The sequence below is a fragment of the Rattus norvegicus genome, chromosome 3 (genome assembly GCF_021556685.1).
Source record: "Rattus norvegicus strain SHRSP/BbbUtx chromosome 3, alternate assembly SHRSP_T2T, whole genome shotgun sequence".
Taxonomy (NCBI): Eukaryota; Metazoa; Chordata; class Mammalia; order Rodentia; family Muridae; genus Rattus; species Rattus norvegicus.
Window position 1 is genome coordinate 158,267,469 of NC_141536.1, and position 13,515 is coordinate 158,280,983.

General features: G+C 47.3%; 1 protein-coding gene across 2 annotated transcripts in view; it reads left to right on the forward strand.

Annotated features, from left to right (window-relative positions):
- The window catches only part of Tshz2 (teashirt zinc finger homeobox 2), a 446,877-nt gene that overhangs the window by 80,825 nt on the left and 352,537 nt on the right, over nt 1-13,515 (forward strand).

A 13,515-nucleotide genomic window follows, 5' to 3' on the forward strand; every position in this document is an offset into this window, starting at 1 on the left:
TAGTGTTTGGGTTTTTTTTTTTATAGCAGAATTACAGATACTTCGTAGAGTTTATAAATTTAGGGGGAATTTGATACTGCTCACTAGATGGCAAATGTCTGTGATATCATTTTTTTCCCTCTTCTTTGTTTACATTTATTTGGAGATTTTCTTCTTTTTCTTTCTAAGGGGCCTGTATACTTGACATGACTCATGTGTAAAGGTCAGAGGTCAACACACAGGAGTCAGCTCTCTTCTTCACTATGGACCAAGTTGTCAGCCTTGGCCAAAAGCACCTCTTTAAGCTGAACTACCTCAATGGCTCTGTGTGTGTGTGTGTGTGTGTGTGTGTGTGTGTGTGTGTGTGTATGTGTATATGCATATATGTGTGTGTATGCATGTGTGTATGTGTATGTGTGTGTATGTGTATGCATGTGTGTATGTGTGTATGCATGTGTGTGTATGTGTGTGTGTATGCATGTGTGTGTACACATTTGTGTATGTGTGTACGTGTATGCATGTGTGTATGTATATGCATGTGTGTGTATGTATGTATGCATGTGTGTGTGTGTGTGTGTGCACCTATATGCTTGTGAACAGCAGCCAGAGGAGGACACCGTGTGACCTGTCTGTTACTCTCCACTTTATTCCTTGAGACCGGGTCTCTCGATGGACCTGAAGATGGCTTTCAGCCAGAGAACCCAAATAATCCTACTGTCCCATCTCCTCCAGTGTTAGGGTGATGGGCGTGCATAAGAGCACCCAGCTCTTGTGTAGGTGTTGGGGGGCGGAGCTCAGGTCTTCACGCTGTTGCAGGAGTGCTCTTACCCAGGAGCGCTCGCTCTTACCGGCTGAGCCCTCTGCACGGCTCCACCCTTCCTCCTCAGGGGATGTTACTCTGCTACTTAGATTGAAAGCGCTTTGTCCCTAATGCCTAAAACAGCCCCACAGTTGCTCGCTCTGTCCAAACCACTGTCCAAAGTCATTTCTTTAAAATGTTGAGTCTCCCCGGCTTCCTCCTGAAGGTGGTGTTCGGTACACTTTTTGGCAGGAAGTGGGTATTTGCAATAACAGCTTTGCTAATTGAAATAGCTGAAACCGGACTCAATTTCTTCCACTTAAAAAAAAAAAGTAAAGCTTACTCTCCTCCTTTGGGAAGCTCAGCATCCTTCTGTGTGCTGCAAAAACAGCCTGAAATGAATAATGCCCTGAACAGAAGGGAGGAACGTGGGACGGTCTTCTCTCATGAAAGTGAGTGAAGAATCCTAACATATTCTCAATGTGCCCGAATGTGTCCTCTGAAAGTCGTTAGGCCACAGTGGGGCTCGGCTGGTAAGGTACTCACCTTGAAAATATAACGACTGATTCCCATCCTCAGAGACCACATTAAAATGAGTAAATAAATAAACGAAAGCTAAGTACGGTGATGCATGCTTAAATTTCTTACCAGTTTTTGTGTGTGAACGTGTCTGTCTGTCTGCCTGTCTGTCTGTCTGTCTGTCTGTGTGAATGTGCACATGAGTGCAGGTGCATGAGGCAGCCAGAGGCGTTAGAGACCCCGGAGCTGGAGTCACAGAAGGTTTCAAGTCACCCAGTGTGGATGCTGGGAACTGAACATGTGGTCTCAGGGGCAAACCAGGGTCCTCATGCTTGCAAGGCAGAGGTGAGCTATGGCCTCAGCCTCATCACTATGGCTCTTAGCTCCCTCTTTCGGCACACAGAAAGTTCCTTCCTTACGTTTTAATGCGGTGGGCAAGGTGCAGGTCCTAGTTGCGTAACAAACAGACAGAGTCACTCTGGGGCTTCATCCTCCAGACCCAAAGCATGCATGCGCCTGAGCTACCTTAGTGAGCTTTTCAACAGAACTCGCACAGAGGAGCCTAGGGAAGGAAGGAGGATGTACATTCACTGTGCCCTGTGTCTGAATTCCTCTCATCTGCCGTCTACAGAGTAGCTTGAGGGACGGATGGCCTGGACTGTCTTCCTACCTCGTCAGACTTGGATCTTCCTTCTGCTGACAGGCTGTATCTGTTTCTCTCTTGTTCTCCTCAGGGATTTAATCTGAAACTCTACCCATGAAGGTTCTAGAAAGAATACAGACCTCTTCGGTGTGATGTTCTCCAAATGGTTCATTCTTTTTCATTCTTTTTTTTTTTTTTTTTTTTTTTTTTTTGGCAATCGAAAGAGACATTTTCTCTCTTGCATGGTTCTAGTTCAAAATCCATTTTGAAAATAAGCAATGCCCTTCTCCCAGCCACCCCAAACTTTGGAGATATGGTCCTTCGGGGCAAAGGCAACGGTCTTCAAGGTTTTGCTGAGGTCATTCTCCTGCCAGGAATTTGCTCCCTCTCACTTTTCTCTGCCGTTTAAGTTAGTGTCCCAGGACTTAAAAACACATCAGCGAAGCTTCTTAAAACTGTGGACCATCTGTCTTCCAAGAAATCTTTATAGCGGGATGTGTGTTTAAACCGTACCAGGAAGCAGCTGTGGTACAGGAAAGCCAGCGGGATCTTGAACTCTTAAAAGATGGTTTTAATTCTCCACCGAGCCACATCGTAAGTTGGCCTCAGCTCCTCTCCACAGCAGAAATGGACAATGCCATCCCCGAAGGGCCATTTGTGAGGGTGAAAGAAAAATTTACCAAGAAATGCTCAGCAAACTGTGAAGTGCTGTGCAAATGCAGGGGAAAGTCATTCAGAATGGTAGTGCGTGAGGTTTGTGAGGTGGAAATCGTAAGTCAGAGAAAATTCTTGGGAGATCGAGATGCAGAAAGGAAATAGTTTAGCGGACAACCATCTGAACCGCTATACGCTGCACTCTTAATTTCTGGACACTCTGCTTTTATTGTTTGAGGATTCCGTGTGCACATTTAACGTGTTTTGGTCAAATCTAGCCCCTGTTCCCTCACTTCCAATTTCTCCCCTAGACACCACTTTTTCCACCAAACTTCGTGTGTTCTTTCTTTGTTTGTCTAACCCCCGGTCAGGTTTAGTGCTAGCAGTGTGCGCACAGATGTAGGGTCATCTACTGGAGCCTGGGTCACCTCTCCGGGGCTATAACCCTGAAGAAAAATGGCTCTCCCTGCCGGCCAGCAGCCATCAACTGCCTATGAAGAGATGGGTGGGGTTTTGCGAGCCCCACCCCTTTGTGCTGGAACAAGCCCCTCCCCCTCCGTGCCGGGATTCTGGCTGGTAGGATCTCAGAGGTAGCATCTAATCGCGTGTGCTGTGAGTCCACGTGTGCAATGGCCACTGTCATGTCCAGCAAATACTGTTTGGTGGCAAATGTTTACTTCTCCCTCAGGTTCTTACAATCTTTCCGCACTGCCCGCCCCAAGATCACAGAGATCTTTCCCAATCATCGGAGAATGAGTTGCACCAGACACCACATTTAACCTAGGTGCATACAACTGAACCCACTTGGCAAAATATTTGAAATACTAGATATCCTCTGAAATTCACGTGTGTGTGTGTGTGTGTGTGTGTGTGTGTGTGTGTGTGTGTGCGCGCGCGCGCGCGCGTGTGTATACACAAAAATCAGAAGTAATTTACCTGCCACTCAATTTGATCACAAAAATCACAGGCATAAATATGCAAGGAAATTTGAATGTGTTTGTCAGCAACCAAATATTTGGCAAGGGGGAAATTAAAATAGATTGCACTTAGAGCCGTGGGAAGGAAGAGTAAACACAGATTTCCAGGTGAGTGTTAGGAAACGGCACATATAGTGAGTGGCGGTCTGGAATAGACCCGCGTGAATCCAGTAGGGAGCTGACACTCTGTGCTGCTGTGTATTACAATTGGAAACCCCAGTTTAGATTTATCAATGGCAAATTGCCCGGTCTACACGGCAAGTGCTTGGCTCTTAAGAGCTGGCAAGGTGAAGGGCTATTTGAGAAACTTAAAACTTTCAGATTAGGTCAGATCAGGGTGGCCAATCAACGAGACAGTCAATGGGTATTTATGAGACCGTCCACGTGCTTTTAAATCGGGGGGCACTCGATTACAATGAGGAAAAACCCCCGAGATGTCAGAGCAGAGAGCAGGTCTTGGGTGCTGGCTCGAGAAAAACCAATGTCACAGAGCAGGCATGACTTCAGAGTCACACAGCTTCAGGGTCTGAAGCCAGGCCATGAAGAAAATGCTATTCAGAATTATCTTAGGTTTCTAAAATCCTCTATCTCTATTACATGTGTGGTTTTTTTAATAACCGCGTTATAATTTCATTGAGGGGTTGGGAGGAGACGGCTCCGTAGACAAAGTCTCTACCATACATGCCTCAGGAAGTTGAGTCTCCCAATCCTCATAAGAACCACACAGACATGGCAGCCCACCGCTAATCCCAACACTCAGGAAATGAGGGAGCCCAGGAGAAAATGGACTAGCATGACCAAACCAGCAGGCAAGCTCCGGGTTTAAATGAGAAGCCCTGACTTACTGTATAGGGCAAGAGGTCGAGGAAGACACTGGACATCAGCCTCTGGCCTCTCCACACACATGCACACACATGCGCACACATACACACACATACACACACATGCACACACATGCACACACATGCCCACACATGCACACACACGCCCGCACATGCCCACACACATTCAGACAAGCACCTACATGCATACACATTTTTTTCTTTTCTTTGAGCCCCTGTGTCCACAGAAGACAAGAATCTAATATCAGTGTCAATGTACACACACGTGTGCTCACGCCTTGGCACATGGCCTTCTTTGGTCATTTTAATGTCCACTGAAGTTTGAGAGCTGTTGGGCTTAGAAAGCACCAGGAAGAAAGGCTGTATACACCAACCACAGCCTGGTGTCTTCCCTTGGAGATGCTACCAAATACTACCAAATACGCAGGGTGAAGAGCATGTGGTGAGACTACATGCAGAACTGGCCATGCAACGCTAGGCATTGACCTTCCTGGCTTGAATGCTAAAGGCTATTTTGAGGATTAAATGACACGTCAATGGCATCTTCCTTCAGGGTCACAAAATTGGCACACACCTTTGACACTTTTGTTTGTGTGAACCTTGTTGATGCTGCTAAGGGTAACCTTATCTTCATGGATCACCGAGCACGTAACACACCTACTTAGTGGGATTGTTGACCAGAAATGCACTCAGAGAAAGAAATTAAGCAATGATCATGATCTGTCTTATCAGCATTAATTGTTGTTACAATGGTTATTTCTTTCCTGCTCTCTGACTCCAGGCGAGTCGAAACTCTCCTTCATTTTACTTGTTTCACGGGTTAGTTTTCTGTTGTCAACTTGAACGACCGAGAGTCACTTGGGAAGAGGGTGCCCCAGTTGAAGAATTGCCTCAATCAGGTTGGCCTGTGGGAAAGCTGTGAGTGATTGTCGTCATTGGTGGTTAATGTGAGAGGCTAGCCCACCATGGGAGGCGTCATTCCTAGGCAGCGGGTCCCGGGCTGTATAAGTAAGCCTGCTGGGCATGTGCTGGAGAGGGAGACAGTAAGGAGGATCCTCCAAGGTTTCTACTTCAGTTCCTGCTTGACTTCCCACCCTGGCATTGCTCGTTGATGAACGACAGTAGCCTATAAGCTAAAATAAACCCTCTCCTCCCCTGAGTTGCTTTGGTCTTGGCATGCTTCACATCAACAAAATAGAAGGTAGAACACTTATGTAAAGGAAAGAGGATATCTTTATCTCCTGTTCCAAAGAGTGATAGGAGACACAGGCTTTGGAGAAGTGTAGGAGGCTGTACAGGTAGACTGCAAAATCATAAAATAGCACCGCAGTACCCAAATCCTAACACATCCTGGTTCCAGCGTTGGGACCAGTGCATTTTGAAGGTGACGGTCCACGGCTAAGTAGCATTACTGTAAGGGCCACGGGGAGGTGACAGTCAGTTGAACTTGGAGGATCTCCACCCTGGACCCACAGCAGACAGCGATGCTCTGTCATGCTGGTGTGGGCCCCAGGCTGATGGATGTATAAAACGTGCACTGCATCTGGCATCATCTGCCATGTGGGATGCTCCTCTGCAGTAAGTGTGTGTCTGTCCCCACGGGGAAAATACCTAAGGAGCCAAAGACCTAAGTTCGACTTTCTTCTCTGCAGTGGGATGAAGTTCTCGCGATAAGCACCCTCTCTGTCAGATGACAGGGACTTCATCTCAGTCAACCCAGGGCATCTGAGTTGACTTAGTTCCTGAGTTTCAGAGGCTCCCAGTTATAAAACGATCTGGTGGTTCTTCATGATCAGCGTGTCCGTGTGACCTCTGTGAAGATGCCCTGTCTTTCTTCCCTGGGATCGCTGGTTGGAAACCCATCTGGATCCACCAGAATTTATCTAGCAATGTCTCCTGCCTCCTTTGTATCTCTTCTACTCTTTGGCTCTCTTGCCACGGTATAGGGACAAAACTAAAGTCACTCTGGGGCACCCAAATAGAGGCCTCTTCGGCTCTTGCACCCCCTCACACTTCTAGAATGTTCACTGATATATATATTATCACCTTTCACCAAGACCTACTCCAACAGGGACCAAGGATGTCGTCCAGAGTAACAAGTGGGAGATATATTCACCCTTCTCACAAACCCAGGTTGCACAGCTTAAATTCTCCCTCACTGCATCAAGATCCCCAGAAGCCCCTTTGCTCTAGGGGAGCAGTAAATGGAAGGCCAGTGAGCCTCTGACTGCATTCTGTCCTGAAGTTATTTTGTCGGATTGTCTGCTTTTAGATCCTCAAGCCAAGACTCAGCTTTGAGTCTATGACAACCATCATGAGGTGCACAGTTTGATACAATCTGATCCCTGAGATCCATGGGCTGGGAACTTGGTCCCTGGCACGGCTCCTTAAGAGAAAGGGCCTGGTAAGAGACTGGATCACTGTGACAGCATTGCCTTCCCTGGAAAGGTGTTAGTCAGGTCTCCAGAGATGAGCTGTCATTAATGAGAGAGACTAGGGCCACCCCCACCTGTGGCTTCAGGTGTCACGTGGGACCTCATCCCCATGGGTGGTGACTGCTGTGACAGCCTCAGACTGAAGTCTTCACCAGAGGGCTCATCCATGGGGGTTGGCCTGATGTCTGGCTTTCAGATTCAAAACCTACGAGGAACGTAAAATTATACAGCCTTGAGTATTTTATTATAGCAGTGGCTCACAATGCATGATACACAAGACAATGCCTTCCCCTTACAGAGCCAGGAAGGTGTTGCTTAAGAAGTAGGACTCACTGCTCTGTTCCTCACAACATTCTGCAGAGACAGTGATCCACCAGCATCAAAGGGCCCTGAGGAAGTCACGTGTGTCATCGTTCTTTGCATAATCTATATGCCAGGTTGATGGCCAGAGAATTGTGTTGATCCTTTAATGACGATGTCAATAGCTTGTCTCTGAGAGCCCCTAAGCCCAGATCCAACCACGTCTTAAGTCATTAATGGTCCACAGTTTGAAACAGCTGCTTCCCCCTCAATCACGGCCTCTTCGGCTACATCTGTGAAGGAGGTGAAAAGTAGTTCTTTGTGCTCTGTCGTTCTTGAGTGGGGGTTTTTGTTATTATGTAAAAAAGCAATTATAACTCAGACAAGAAACAATTCAATGTGTGAAATGGGAAAATAATTCCATTGTCACTGGGATGCTCCAGTTGGGGTCTGCCAAGTCCATAGTGGTGTAGAACATGAATCCATGTGCTCAGAGATGCAGCGCCCTATAAAACATGTAGCCTTCCCAGCCCACCTGGCCTGGCCAGGCACATCTTTCACTCCACAGAGATCCCTGCTAGTCTCCAGTGCCCAAAACCCATTGCTCTCCCAGCAGCCTTTAGAGTCTCCCCTCTGATGACCTCTCCCCAGCAGCCTCCAGAGCACCCCCCCCATTGCCCTCTCTCTTTCCTTCTCCACTCTGACCTCTCCAGTCTGGTGATGTTCATTCTGCTGCTAACTGGATCCTCTGAAAACCAAAATGCCATCCATATGCCAGTCTACACCGCTAAAACTCCCTGCACTTAAAACTCTTCCGCGGCTTTAAGGGTGCCCTGGATTTCTAGGGAAGCTGAAACAAAGTCCCCAAGCTAGGAGACTTAAAAACCACAGAAACGCATTTCTTAAGGTCATGAAAACAAGGAATTGGACACATGGCAAAAACCTGTGTGATTCCAGCTTTCAAGGAAGCTGAGACAGGAGGATTAAAAGTTTGGGGCAAGCTTGGAATACATATTGAGACCTTATCTGAAAGCAGGGGAAGGGGAGGAGGAAGAGAAGGAGGAGGTGGAGGAGGAGGAGGAGGAGGAAGAGGAAGAGGAAGTGGAGGAAGAGGAGGAGGAAGAGGAGGAGGAGGAGGAGGAAGAGGAGGAGGAGGAGGAAGAGGAAGAGGAAGGGGAGGAGGAAGAGGAGGAAGAGGAGGAAGAGGAGGAGGAGGAGGAGGAGGAGGAAGAGGAGGAGGAGGAGGAGGAGGAGGAGGATGCAGGTCCAGACTCTCTTTGAAGGCTCTAAGCGGGTCCCTTTCTTCTCCCAGCTTCCAGTGTTGCCTGGCATCTCACCTCACCTCTGTTATCACGTGACACCCTCCCGTGTCTTCTCTTGTCCCTTACTTTTTATGTCTGTGTCCAAATTTCCTTTGTTGCATAAAAACACCAGTCCTTGGATTCAGGCCCACGTGAAAGACTTCATCTTACCTTACTGACAACTCCAAGGGGTCTCTCTCACATCCCCAGCCTGCCTCCAGGATACACAAACTAAACTCACAACACTGGGTTTGTTCAGAGACACTGGGTACCTTCTCCATACCTTCAAGACCTACTAGGGACTGGTAGTCACCCCAGCTCTCTCAGATCCTGACAAGAATCCTTTGGCACCTCCAGCCCCCGTTCCTTGAATTGCTGAGGTTGCTTTCCATTTTAACGTGTGTCTATTTGCAGATCGATGTTTGCAGGCTGCATCCTCTTCCTAAACTATCTTCAGATCCTCATCCTAACGACAGCCAACACCTTCATTCTCAGCTACCTTGTCCTTCCTGAGAAAATCCACCTGGAGGAAGAGGCTTCATCTCACTTCTGTCTCTCCCTCTGGGCCCTTCTCCCATGTCACTTAACTCCGAGGGGACACCTGAATAGCATTTGGGCGGTTGCTCAAGTCATCCCACTTGCATGAGCTGGCAAGAGGGGACAGGCAGCCTATGACCAGAGTAGACGTTTAATCATCCTTACCAGATGAGTACACAAAATGCTCCACAAATACACAATCAGTTTTTGATTGATATCACCTATAGGCACCGGTATGACTTAAAATGTTTCGATGATTTATTTCAATCACTTTGATCTGTGTCTGTATGAATGCGTGTGCGTGTGAGTGAAGCTGTCTGTGGAAGCCAGGGGCAGAGGAGGGTGTTAGATGCCCTGGAGCTGGACTCACATGTGGTCTTGAGGCCCCTGATTGGTGAGGGGGGACTAGGAATTGAGTTCTTGTCCTCCGTCAGAGCAGCAAGTACTTTTAACCACTGAGCTGCCTCGCCCACCCCGTGACTTTTTACCTATAGAAATATTATATTCCTTTGAGCTCTTTGGATTTTAACATCTTGAGGTGTAATGTTGCCTTTGCACAGGAGCGTGTCAAATGTGTCCTATTGCTGGGGTTCCCCTAGGCAGCTAGAGGACAACCACTCCACAGAGTGAGTTTAGAAAGCGGGCATCTACAAGACCCTTAAAATGTTCTTCGAGGATAAAACAGGACAAAAGGGAGAGAAAGGGAGCCAAATGCAGATGACTTCAAAGGGACCCAGGGAGACATCTTTATTTCTTGTGGATCAGACTCAGCACACAAAGGAGAATCCGGCTTCCTCTGTGCAACAGCGTATTAATCCTCATTAGCTGTCCTTCAACCAGGCATGGTTTCTTTGCACCCTGCGAAATATGAAGAGGTCCCTTCCAGGAGGAATAAATGTGATATCTCATAGCTCACGCACTCTAGAAAAGCTAATGGTCTACACCGAGAGCACGCACTGTTCGCCACTGTGGGCATGGACGGGATGAGCCCGTTGGCGATTGCTGGACCGTGCCTGATTTATTATGCGTTCTGCCCCTCCACCGTTGGAGAAGGTAGCCGCAGTTAGGATTCCATCTGTCCCGTATGTTGCCCCTTTGAATTAATGGCTTATCTTATTATATCTCTCCTGAGAGTCAAAGAAAATGTGTACTTTACTTCTCTAAATAAAACTGCCATCCGCCAAACAGGATGAGTATTTAAATCCCACAGACAAACAAGTTGATGAGAACATTCGGGCTGGGGGAAGGAAGCCCAAAGGGAACAGGTTAACAAAATCCCTCCACTTCCTTCAGGAAGCCTTGCTAGGTGTTTCCTAAGCCTGCCAAGCACAGACTGATGCTTTGATGAGGATGTGTGTGGTACACACACACACACACACACACACACACACACACACACTGGCACAAGTTTCCATATTAGCAGAAGAGAAACAGAAAGATATTCCAGTGGAGGAAGGAAACCATTCATCCAGTGGGTTTGGCAGTTAGATGCTTGGGGGGAAAGTGACCTCTTGTTAATATGCAATCGTCACTGTGTTAATAATGAAATATCGACCCATCCTCGTCTAACGCAAGCCAACTTCTTCTCAATTACCCCGGAAGAGAGTGACTTAGGGTTTCATGCTAACATGTTCCCGGCCTCCATCTGGGCACAACTCATGTCTGTGTTTATTTCTTCAGTAGCTACAGCTAGCTGAGAACCAGGGAGAGAGCCGCGCAAAATTAGGAGTGTGTGTGTGTGTGTGTGTGTGTGTGTGTGTGTGTGTGTGTGTTTCTTCCCTTGTTGAAATTCTGATTTTGCCAGAAACACTTCATGGGAGCTGATTTTCTGAGTGCAATGTTCTTTAGCAAAAATACTGCTCTCTCAGAAACGTAAGGCCTGATACAGCCCATGCATAGCTCCAGGGCTTGATTGGTGAATGCTCACAACCCCATCCACTTTCTGTGAGACCTGGACTCTGCTCGCACGCAGGGTCTCCCAATACTGGTTAGTGAGGGAAAACAATTGCAGAGAGAAACTCTTCTAATCCGTCTTAATTAGCTGCCAATTTTGTGAAATACACACACACACACACACACACACACACACACACACACACACACACACTCAGTTTCCCCTTCATTTATTTATCTGTGATTTTGAGATTATCTGTGAGGAAATCTCATTTGGATACACGGGGAACCGAGCCAGAGACTGTAACCCCTCTCTGATGGGAGATCAGTTTGATTTACAATTTAACATGTAAATGCTTTGGGTCAGCCCTCTGGAGGGAAAAAAAAAAGTGAGAGAATAATTCACAAGTCGAGACATTGCTCCTTCTCACTTGAACATTTATCACCAAGAGGCACACACAGCACCGTGCTTGTGTGTTTACTTACACCGTGGCTTCTTTTGCTTCGGTGAGGTGTTGTTGCAAGGAGGTTCACGTAAACATTTATATAGGTTTCAGAAAACAGTTGTTAAGGGAAAGGAGCCTTCTTCTGTTTACACAAATTCAGAACAAAGAAACATTGCAGAGGCTTCCGGGAATTGACGTGTGGGCGTGGTTTTTTTTTTTCCAAGGCACCGACTGGAAGAAGTGAGTCTCTGAGATTTATTTTTGACAGGACTTGAATTACTGGTAGTCTGACACATTTTTGAACAATTACTAGACACCCGGGTGTTTAAAGTAATAGGTACTGTTTGCGTGAGGGAGGGGAAGTTTTGAAACCGTTAGCACAGAACAGTTTGCCACGTGATTAGCAAGATTTGTGTAGGTTACATGTGTGCCCAGAGCAGCCCATACATACATGCTTAGCTCCCCAAACAATACTCTTCTTTCTCAACATAAAACTCACGCTTAAAAAAAAAAACCAGAACCCTTCACTTGAAGAACTGGTGGCTCATGGGAACTCACGAGAGGAATGGGATCCTCTGCTTGCTGTCAAGTTCCGGTTTGGCTCTCTGTCAGTCCCCGAAGTGCACAGAGCGGAGAGCTCTGTCCTGTTTTGTTTCAAATGTCTTAGGAACCGGGCCTGACTGTTCATTAATTAGCTGCTATCTTTCAGGCGCTTCTAAACATTGTTTCACTTGCGATGATCTGAACTCCAACTGCAAGATTTAAATTCACGATGCCTGAAACCGCTCCTGTCCCCTCAAAGACAGAGCCACCGCAGCTGCCATCACTGGCGAGGCATTAATGGCTCCTGTTATCTGCGTCAGCGGCCTTCCTTCCTTGCTGTCTGGCTATCTGACAGACATGAAAGATGGCTGGCTGGCCAGCTTGCACCCCGAATCCTGTGGCTACAGAAGAAGCAAGGACATCTCTGGGAAGGGATCTGCCCGTCTTGCGCACTTCTCTGTTCTTATTCTCAGACACGTGGGTCAAAGGCAACCCAGACCTAATTAGCCTCTTTTAGACATCACCGATGGTGTGGGGCTCAGTGTCCAGCTTGCCTCTGTCACCTCTCAGCCTGATCTGGGGACACATATGGCAAATCCTAGAAAATGGTACCATCTGCATTTCCAAAAGATGCTGGATAGGAGTCGTACAGCACTTTGGATTGTGAAAACCCGAGGCACCTGCTCTCAGTCCCGGGTGACCTTGCATCCAGCTCAGCCCAGATCCCTTCTCAGTTATCAAAGCAGAAGGTGCCTGGAAGGTGTTGGGAAGACAGGTCAGTCAGTGCTGGCAGACCGGAAATCCCTGTCGGAGAGTAGTGGATGTTGCTACTTCACACCTGTTCTTAGCTTCTGGCGCCATACTCAAAAGCTCTAACAGTTCTAGGCTCTGGTAGATCGAGGGCAGGCTTTAAGGGTAAGCACAGGTCTCCTCCTTTCATTATAAAGACACAGAAGCCAGTGTGGTTCTCCACCTGTGGGTCTTGACTCCTTTAGAGGTCGAGTGACTCTTTCACAAGGGTCACACATCAGATACCCTGCATACCAGATATTTATATTATGACCCACACGGTAGCAAAAGCACAGTTATAAAGTGGCAATGAAATAATTTTATGGTTGAAGGTCACCAGGACGTGAGGAAGTGTGTTAAAGGGTCTCGGCACTAGGAAGGTTAGGAACCACTGTGGCACGGGTAACGCAGATGTCAATGTGCATGCGAGGAGGGTCCCACTGAGTGCCTTAATAAGCTCTTTATCAATGGTAATAGTGCTGTCCCCTCCTTTCCTCACACGTTAAGCTTGGACAGTACCATTAACTGTCCTTACCTGTCCACTTAGACCTGTTCAAATGTGGCAGGTAACTCTGAATGATGTCTTGGCTTCCGCAAATCTGTAAGAACTTAGGGAACTCACTGATTACTTACAGACTCTCATTGATGTGACGGAAGGTTTCCGCATTAGCTCAGATGGTTTTTCAGCCTCTGTGAAGCTGAAAAGTACGGTAATTGAGTTGGCGAGATGGGGATGTTCTCTCGTTGTTGACTGAGGGTTGGGGTAGGTGAAGTCACCAGAAAGGGATGGCCACTAACCTTAGGAAAAACCAAAGGGGTGCAATTCTACCTGTCTGTCCATCTACGTATCCTTTCACT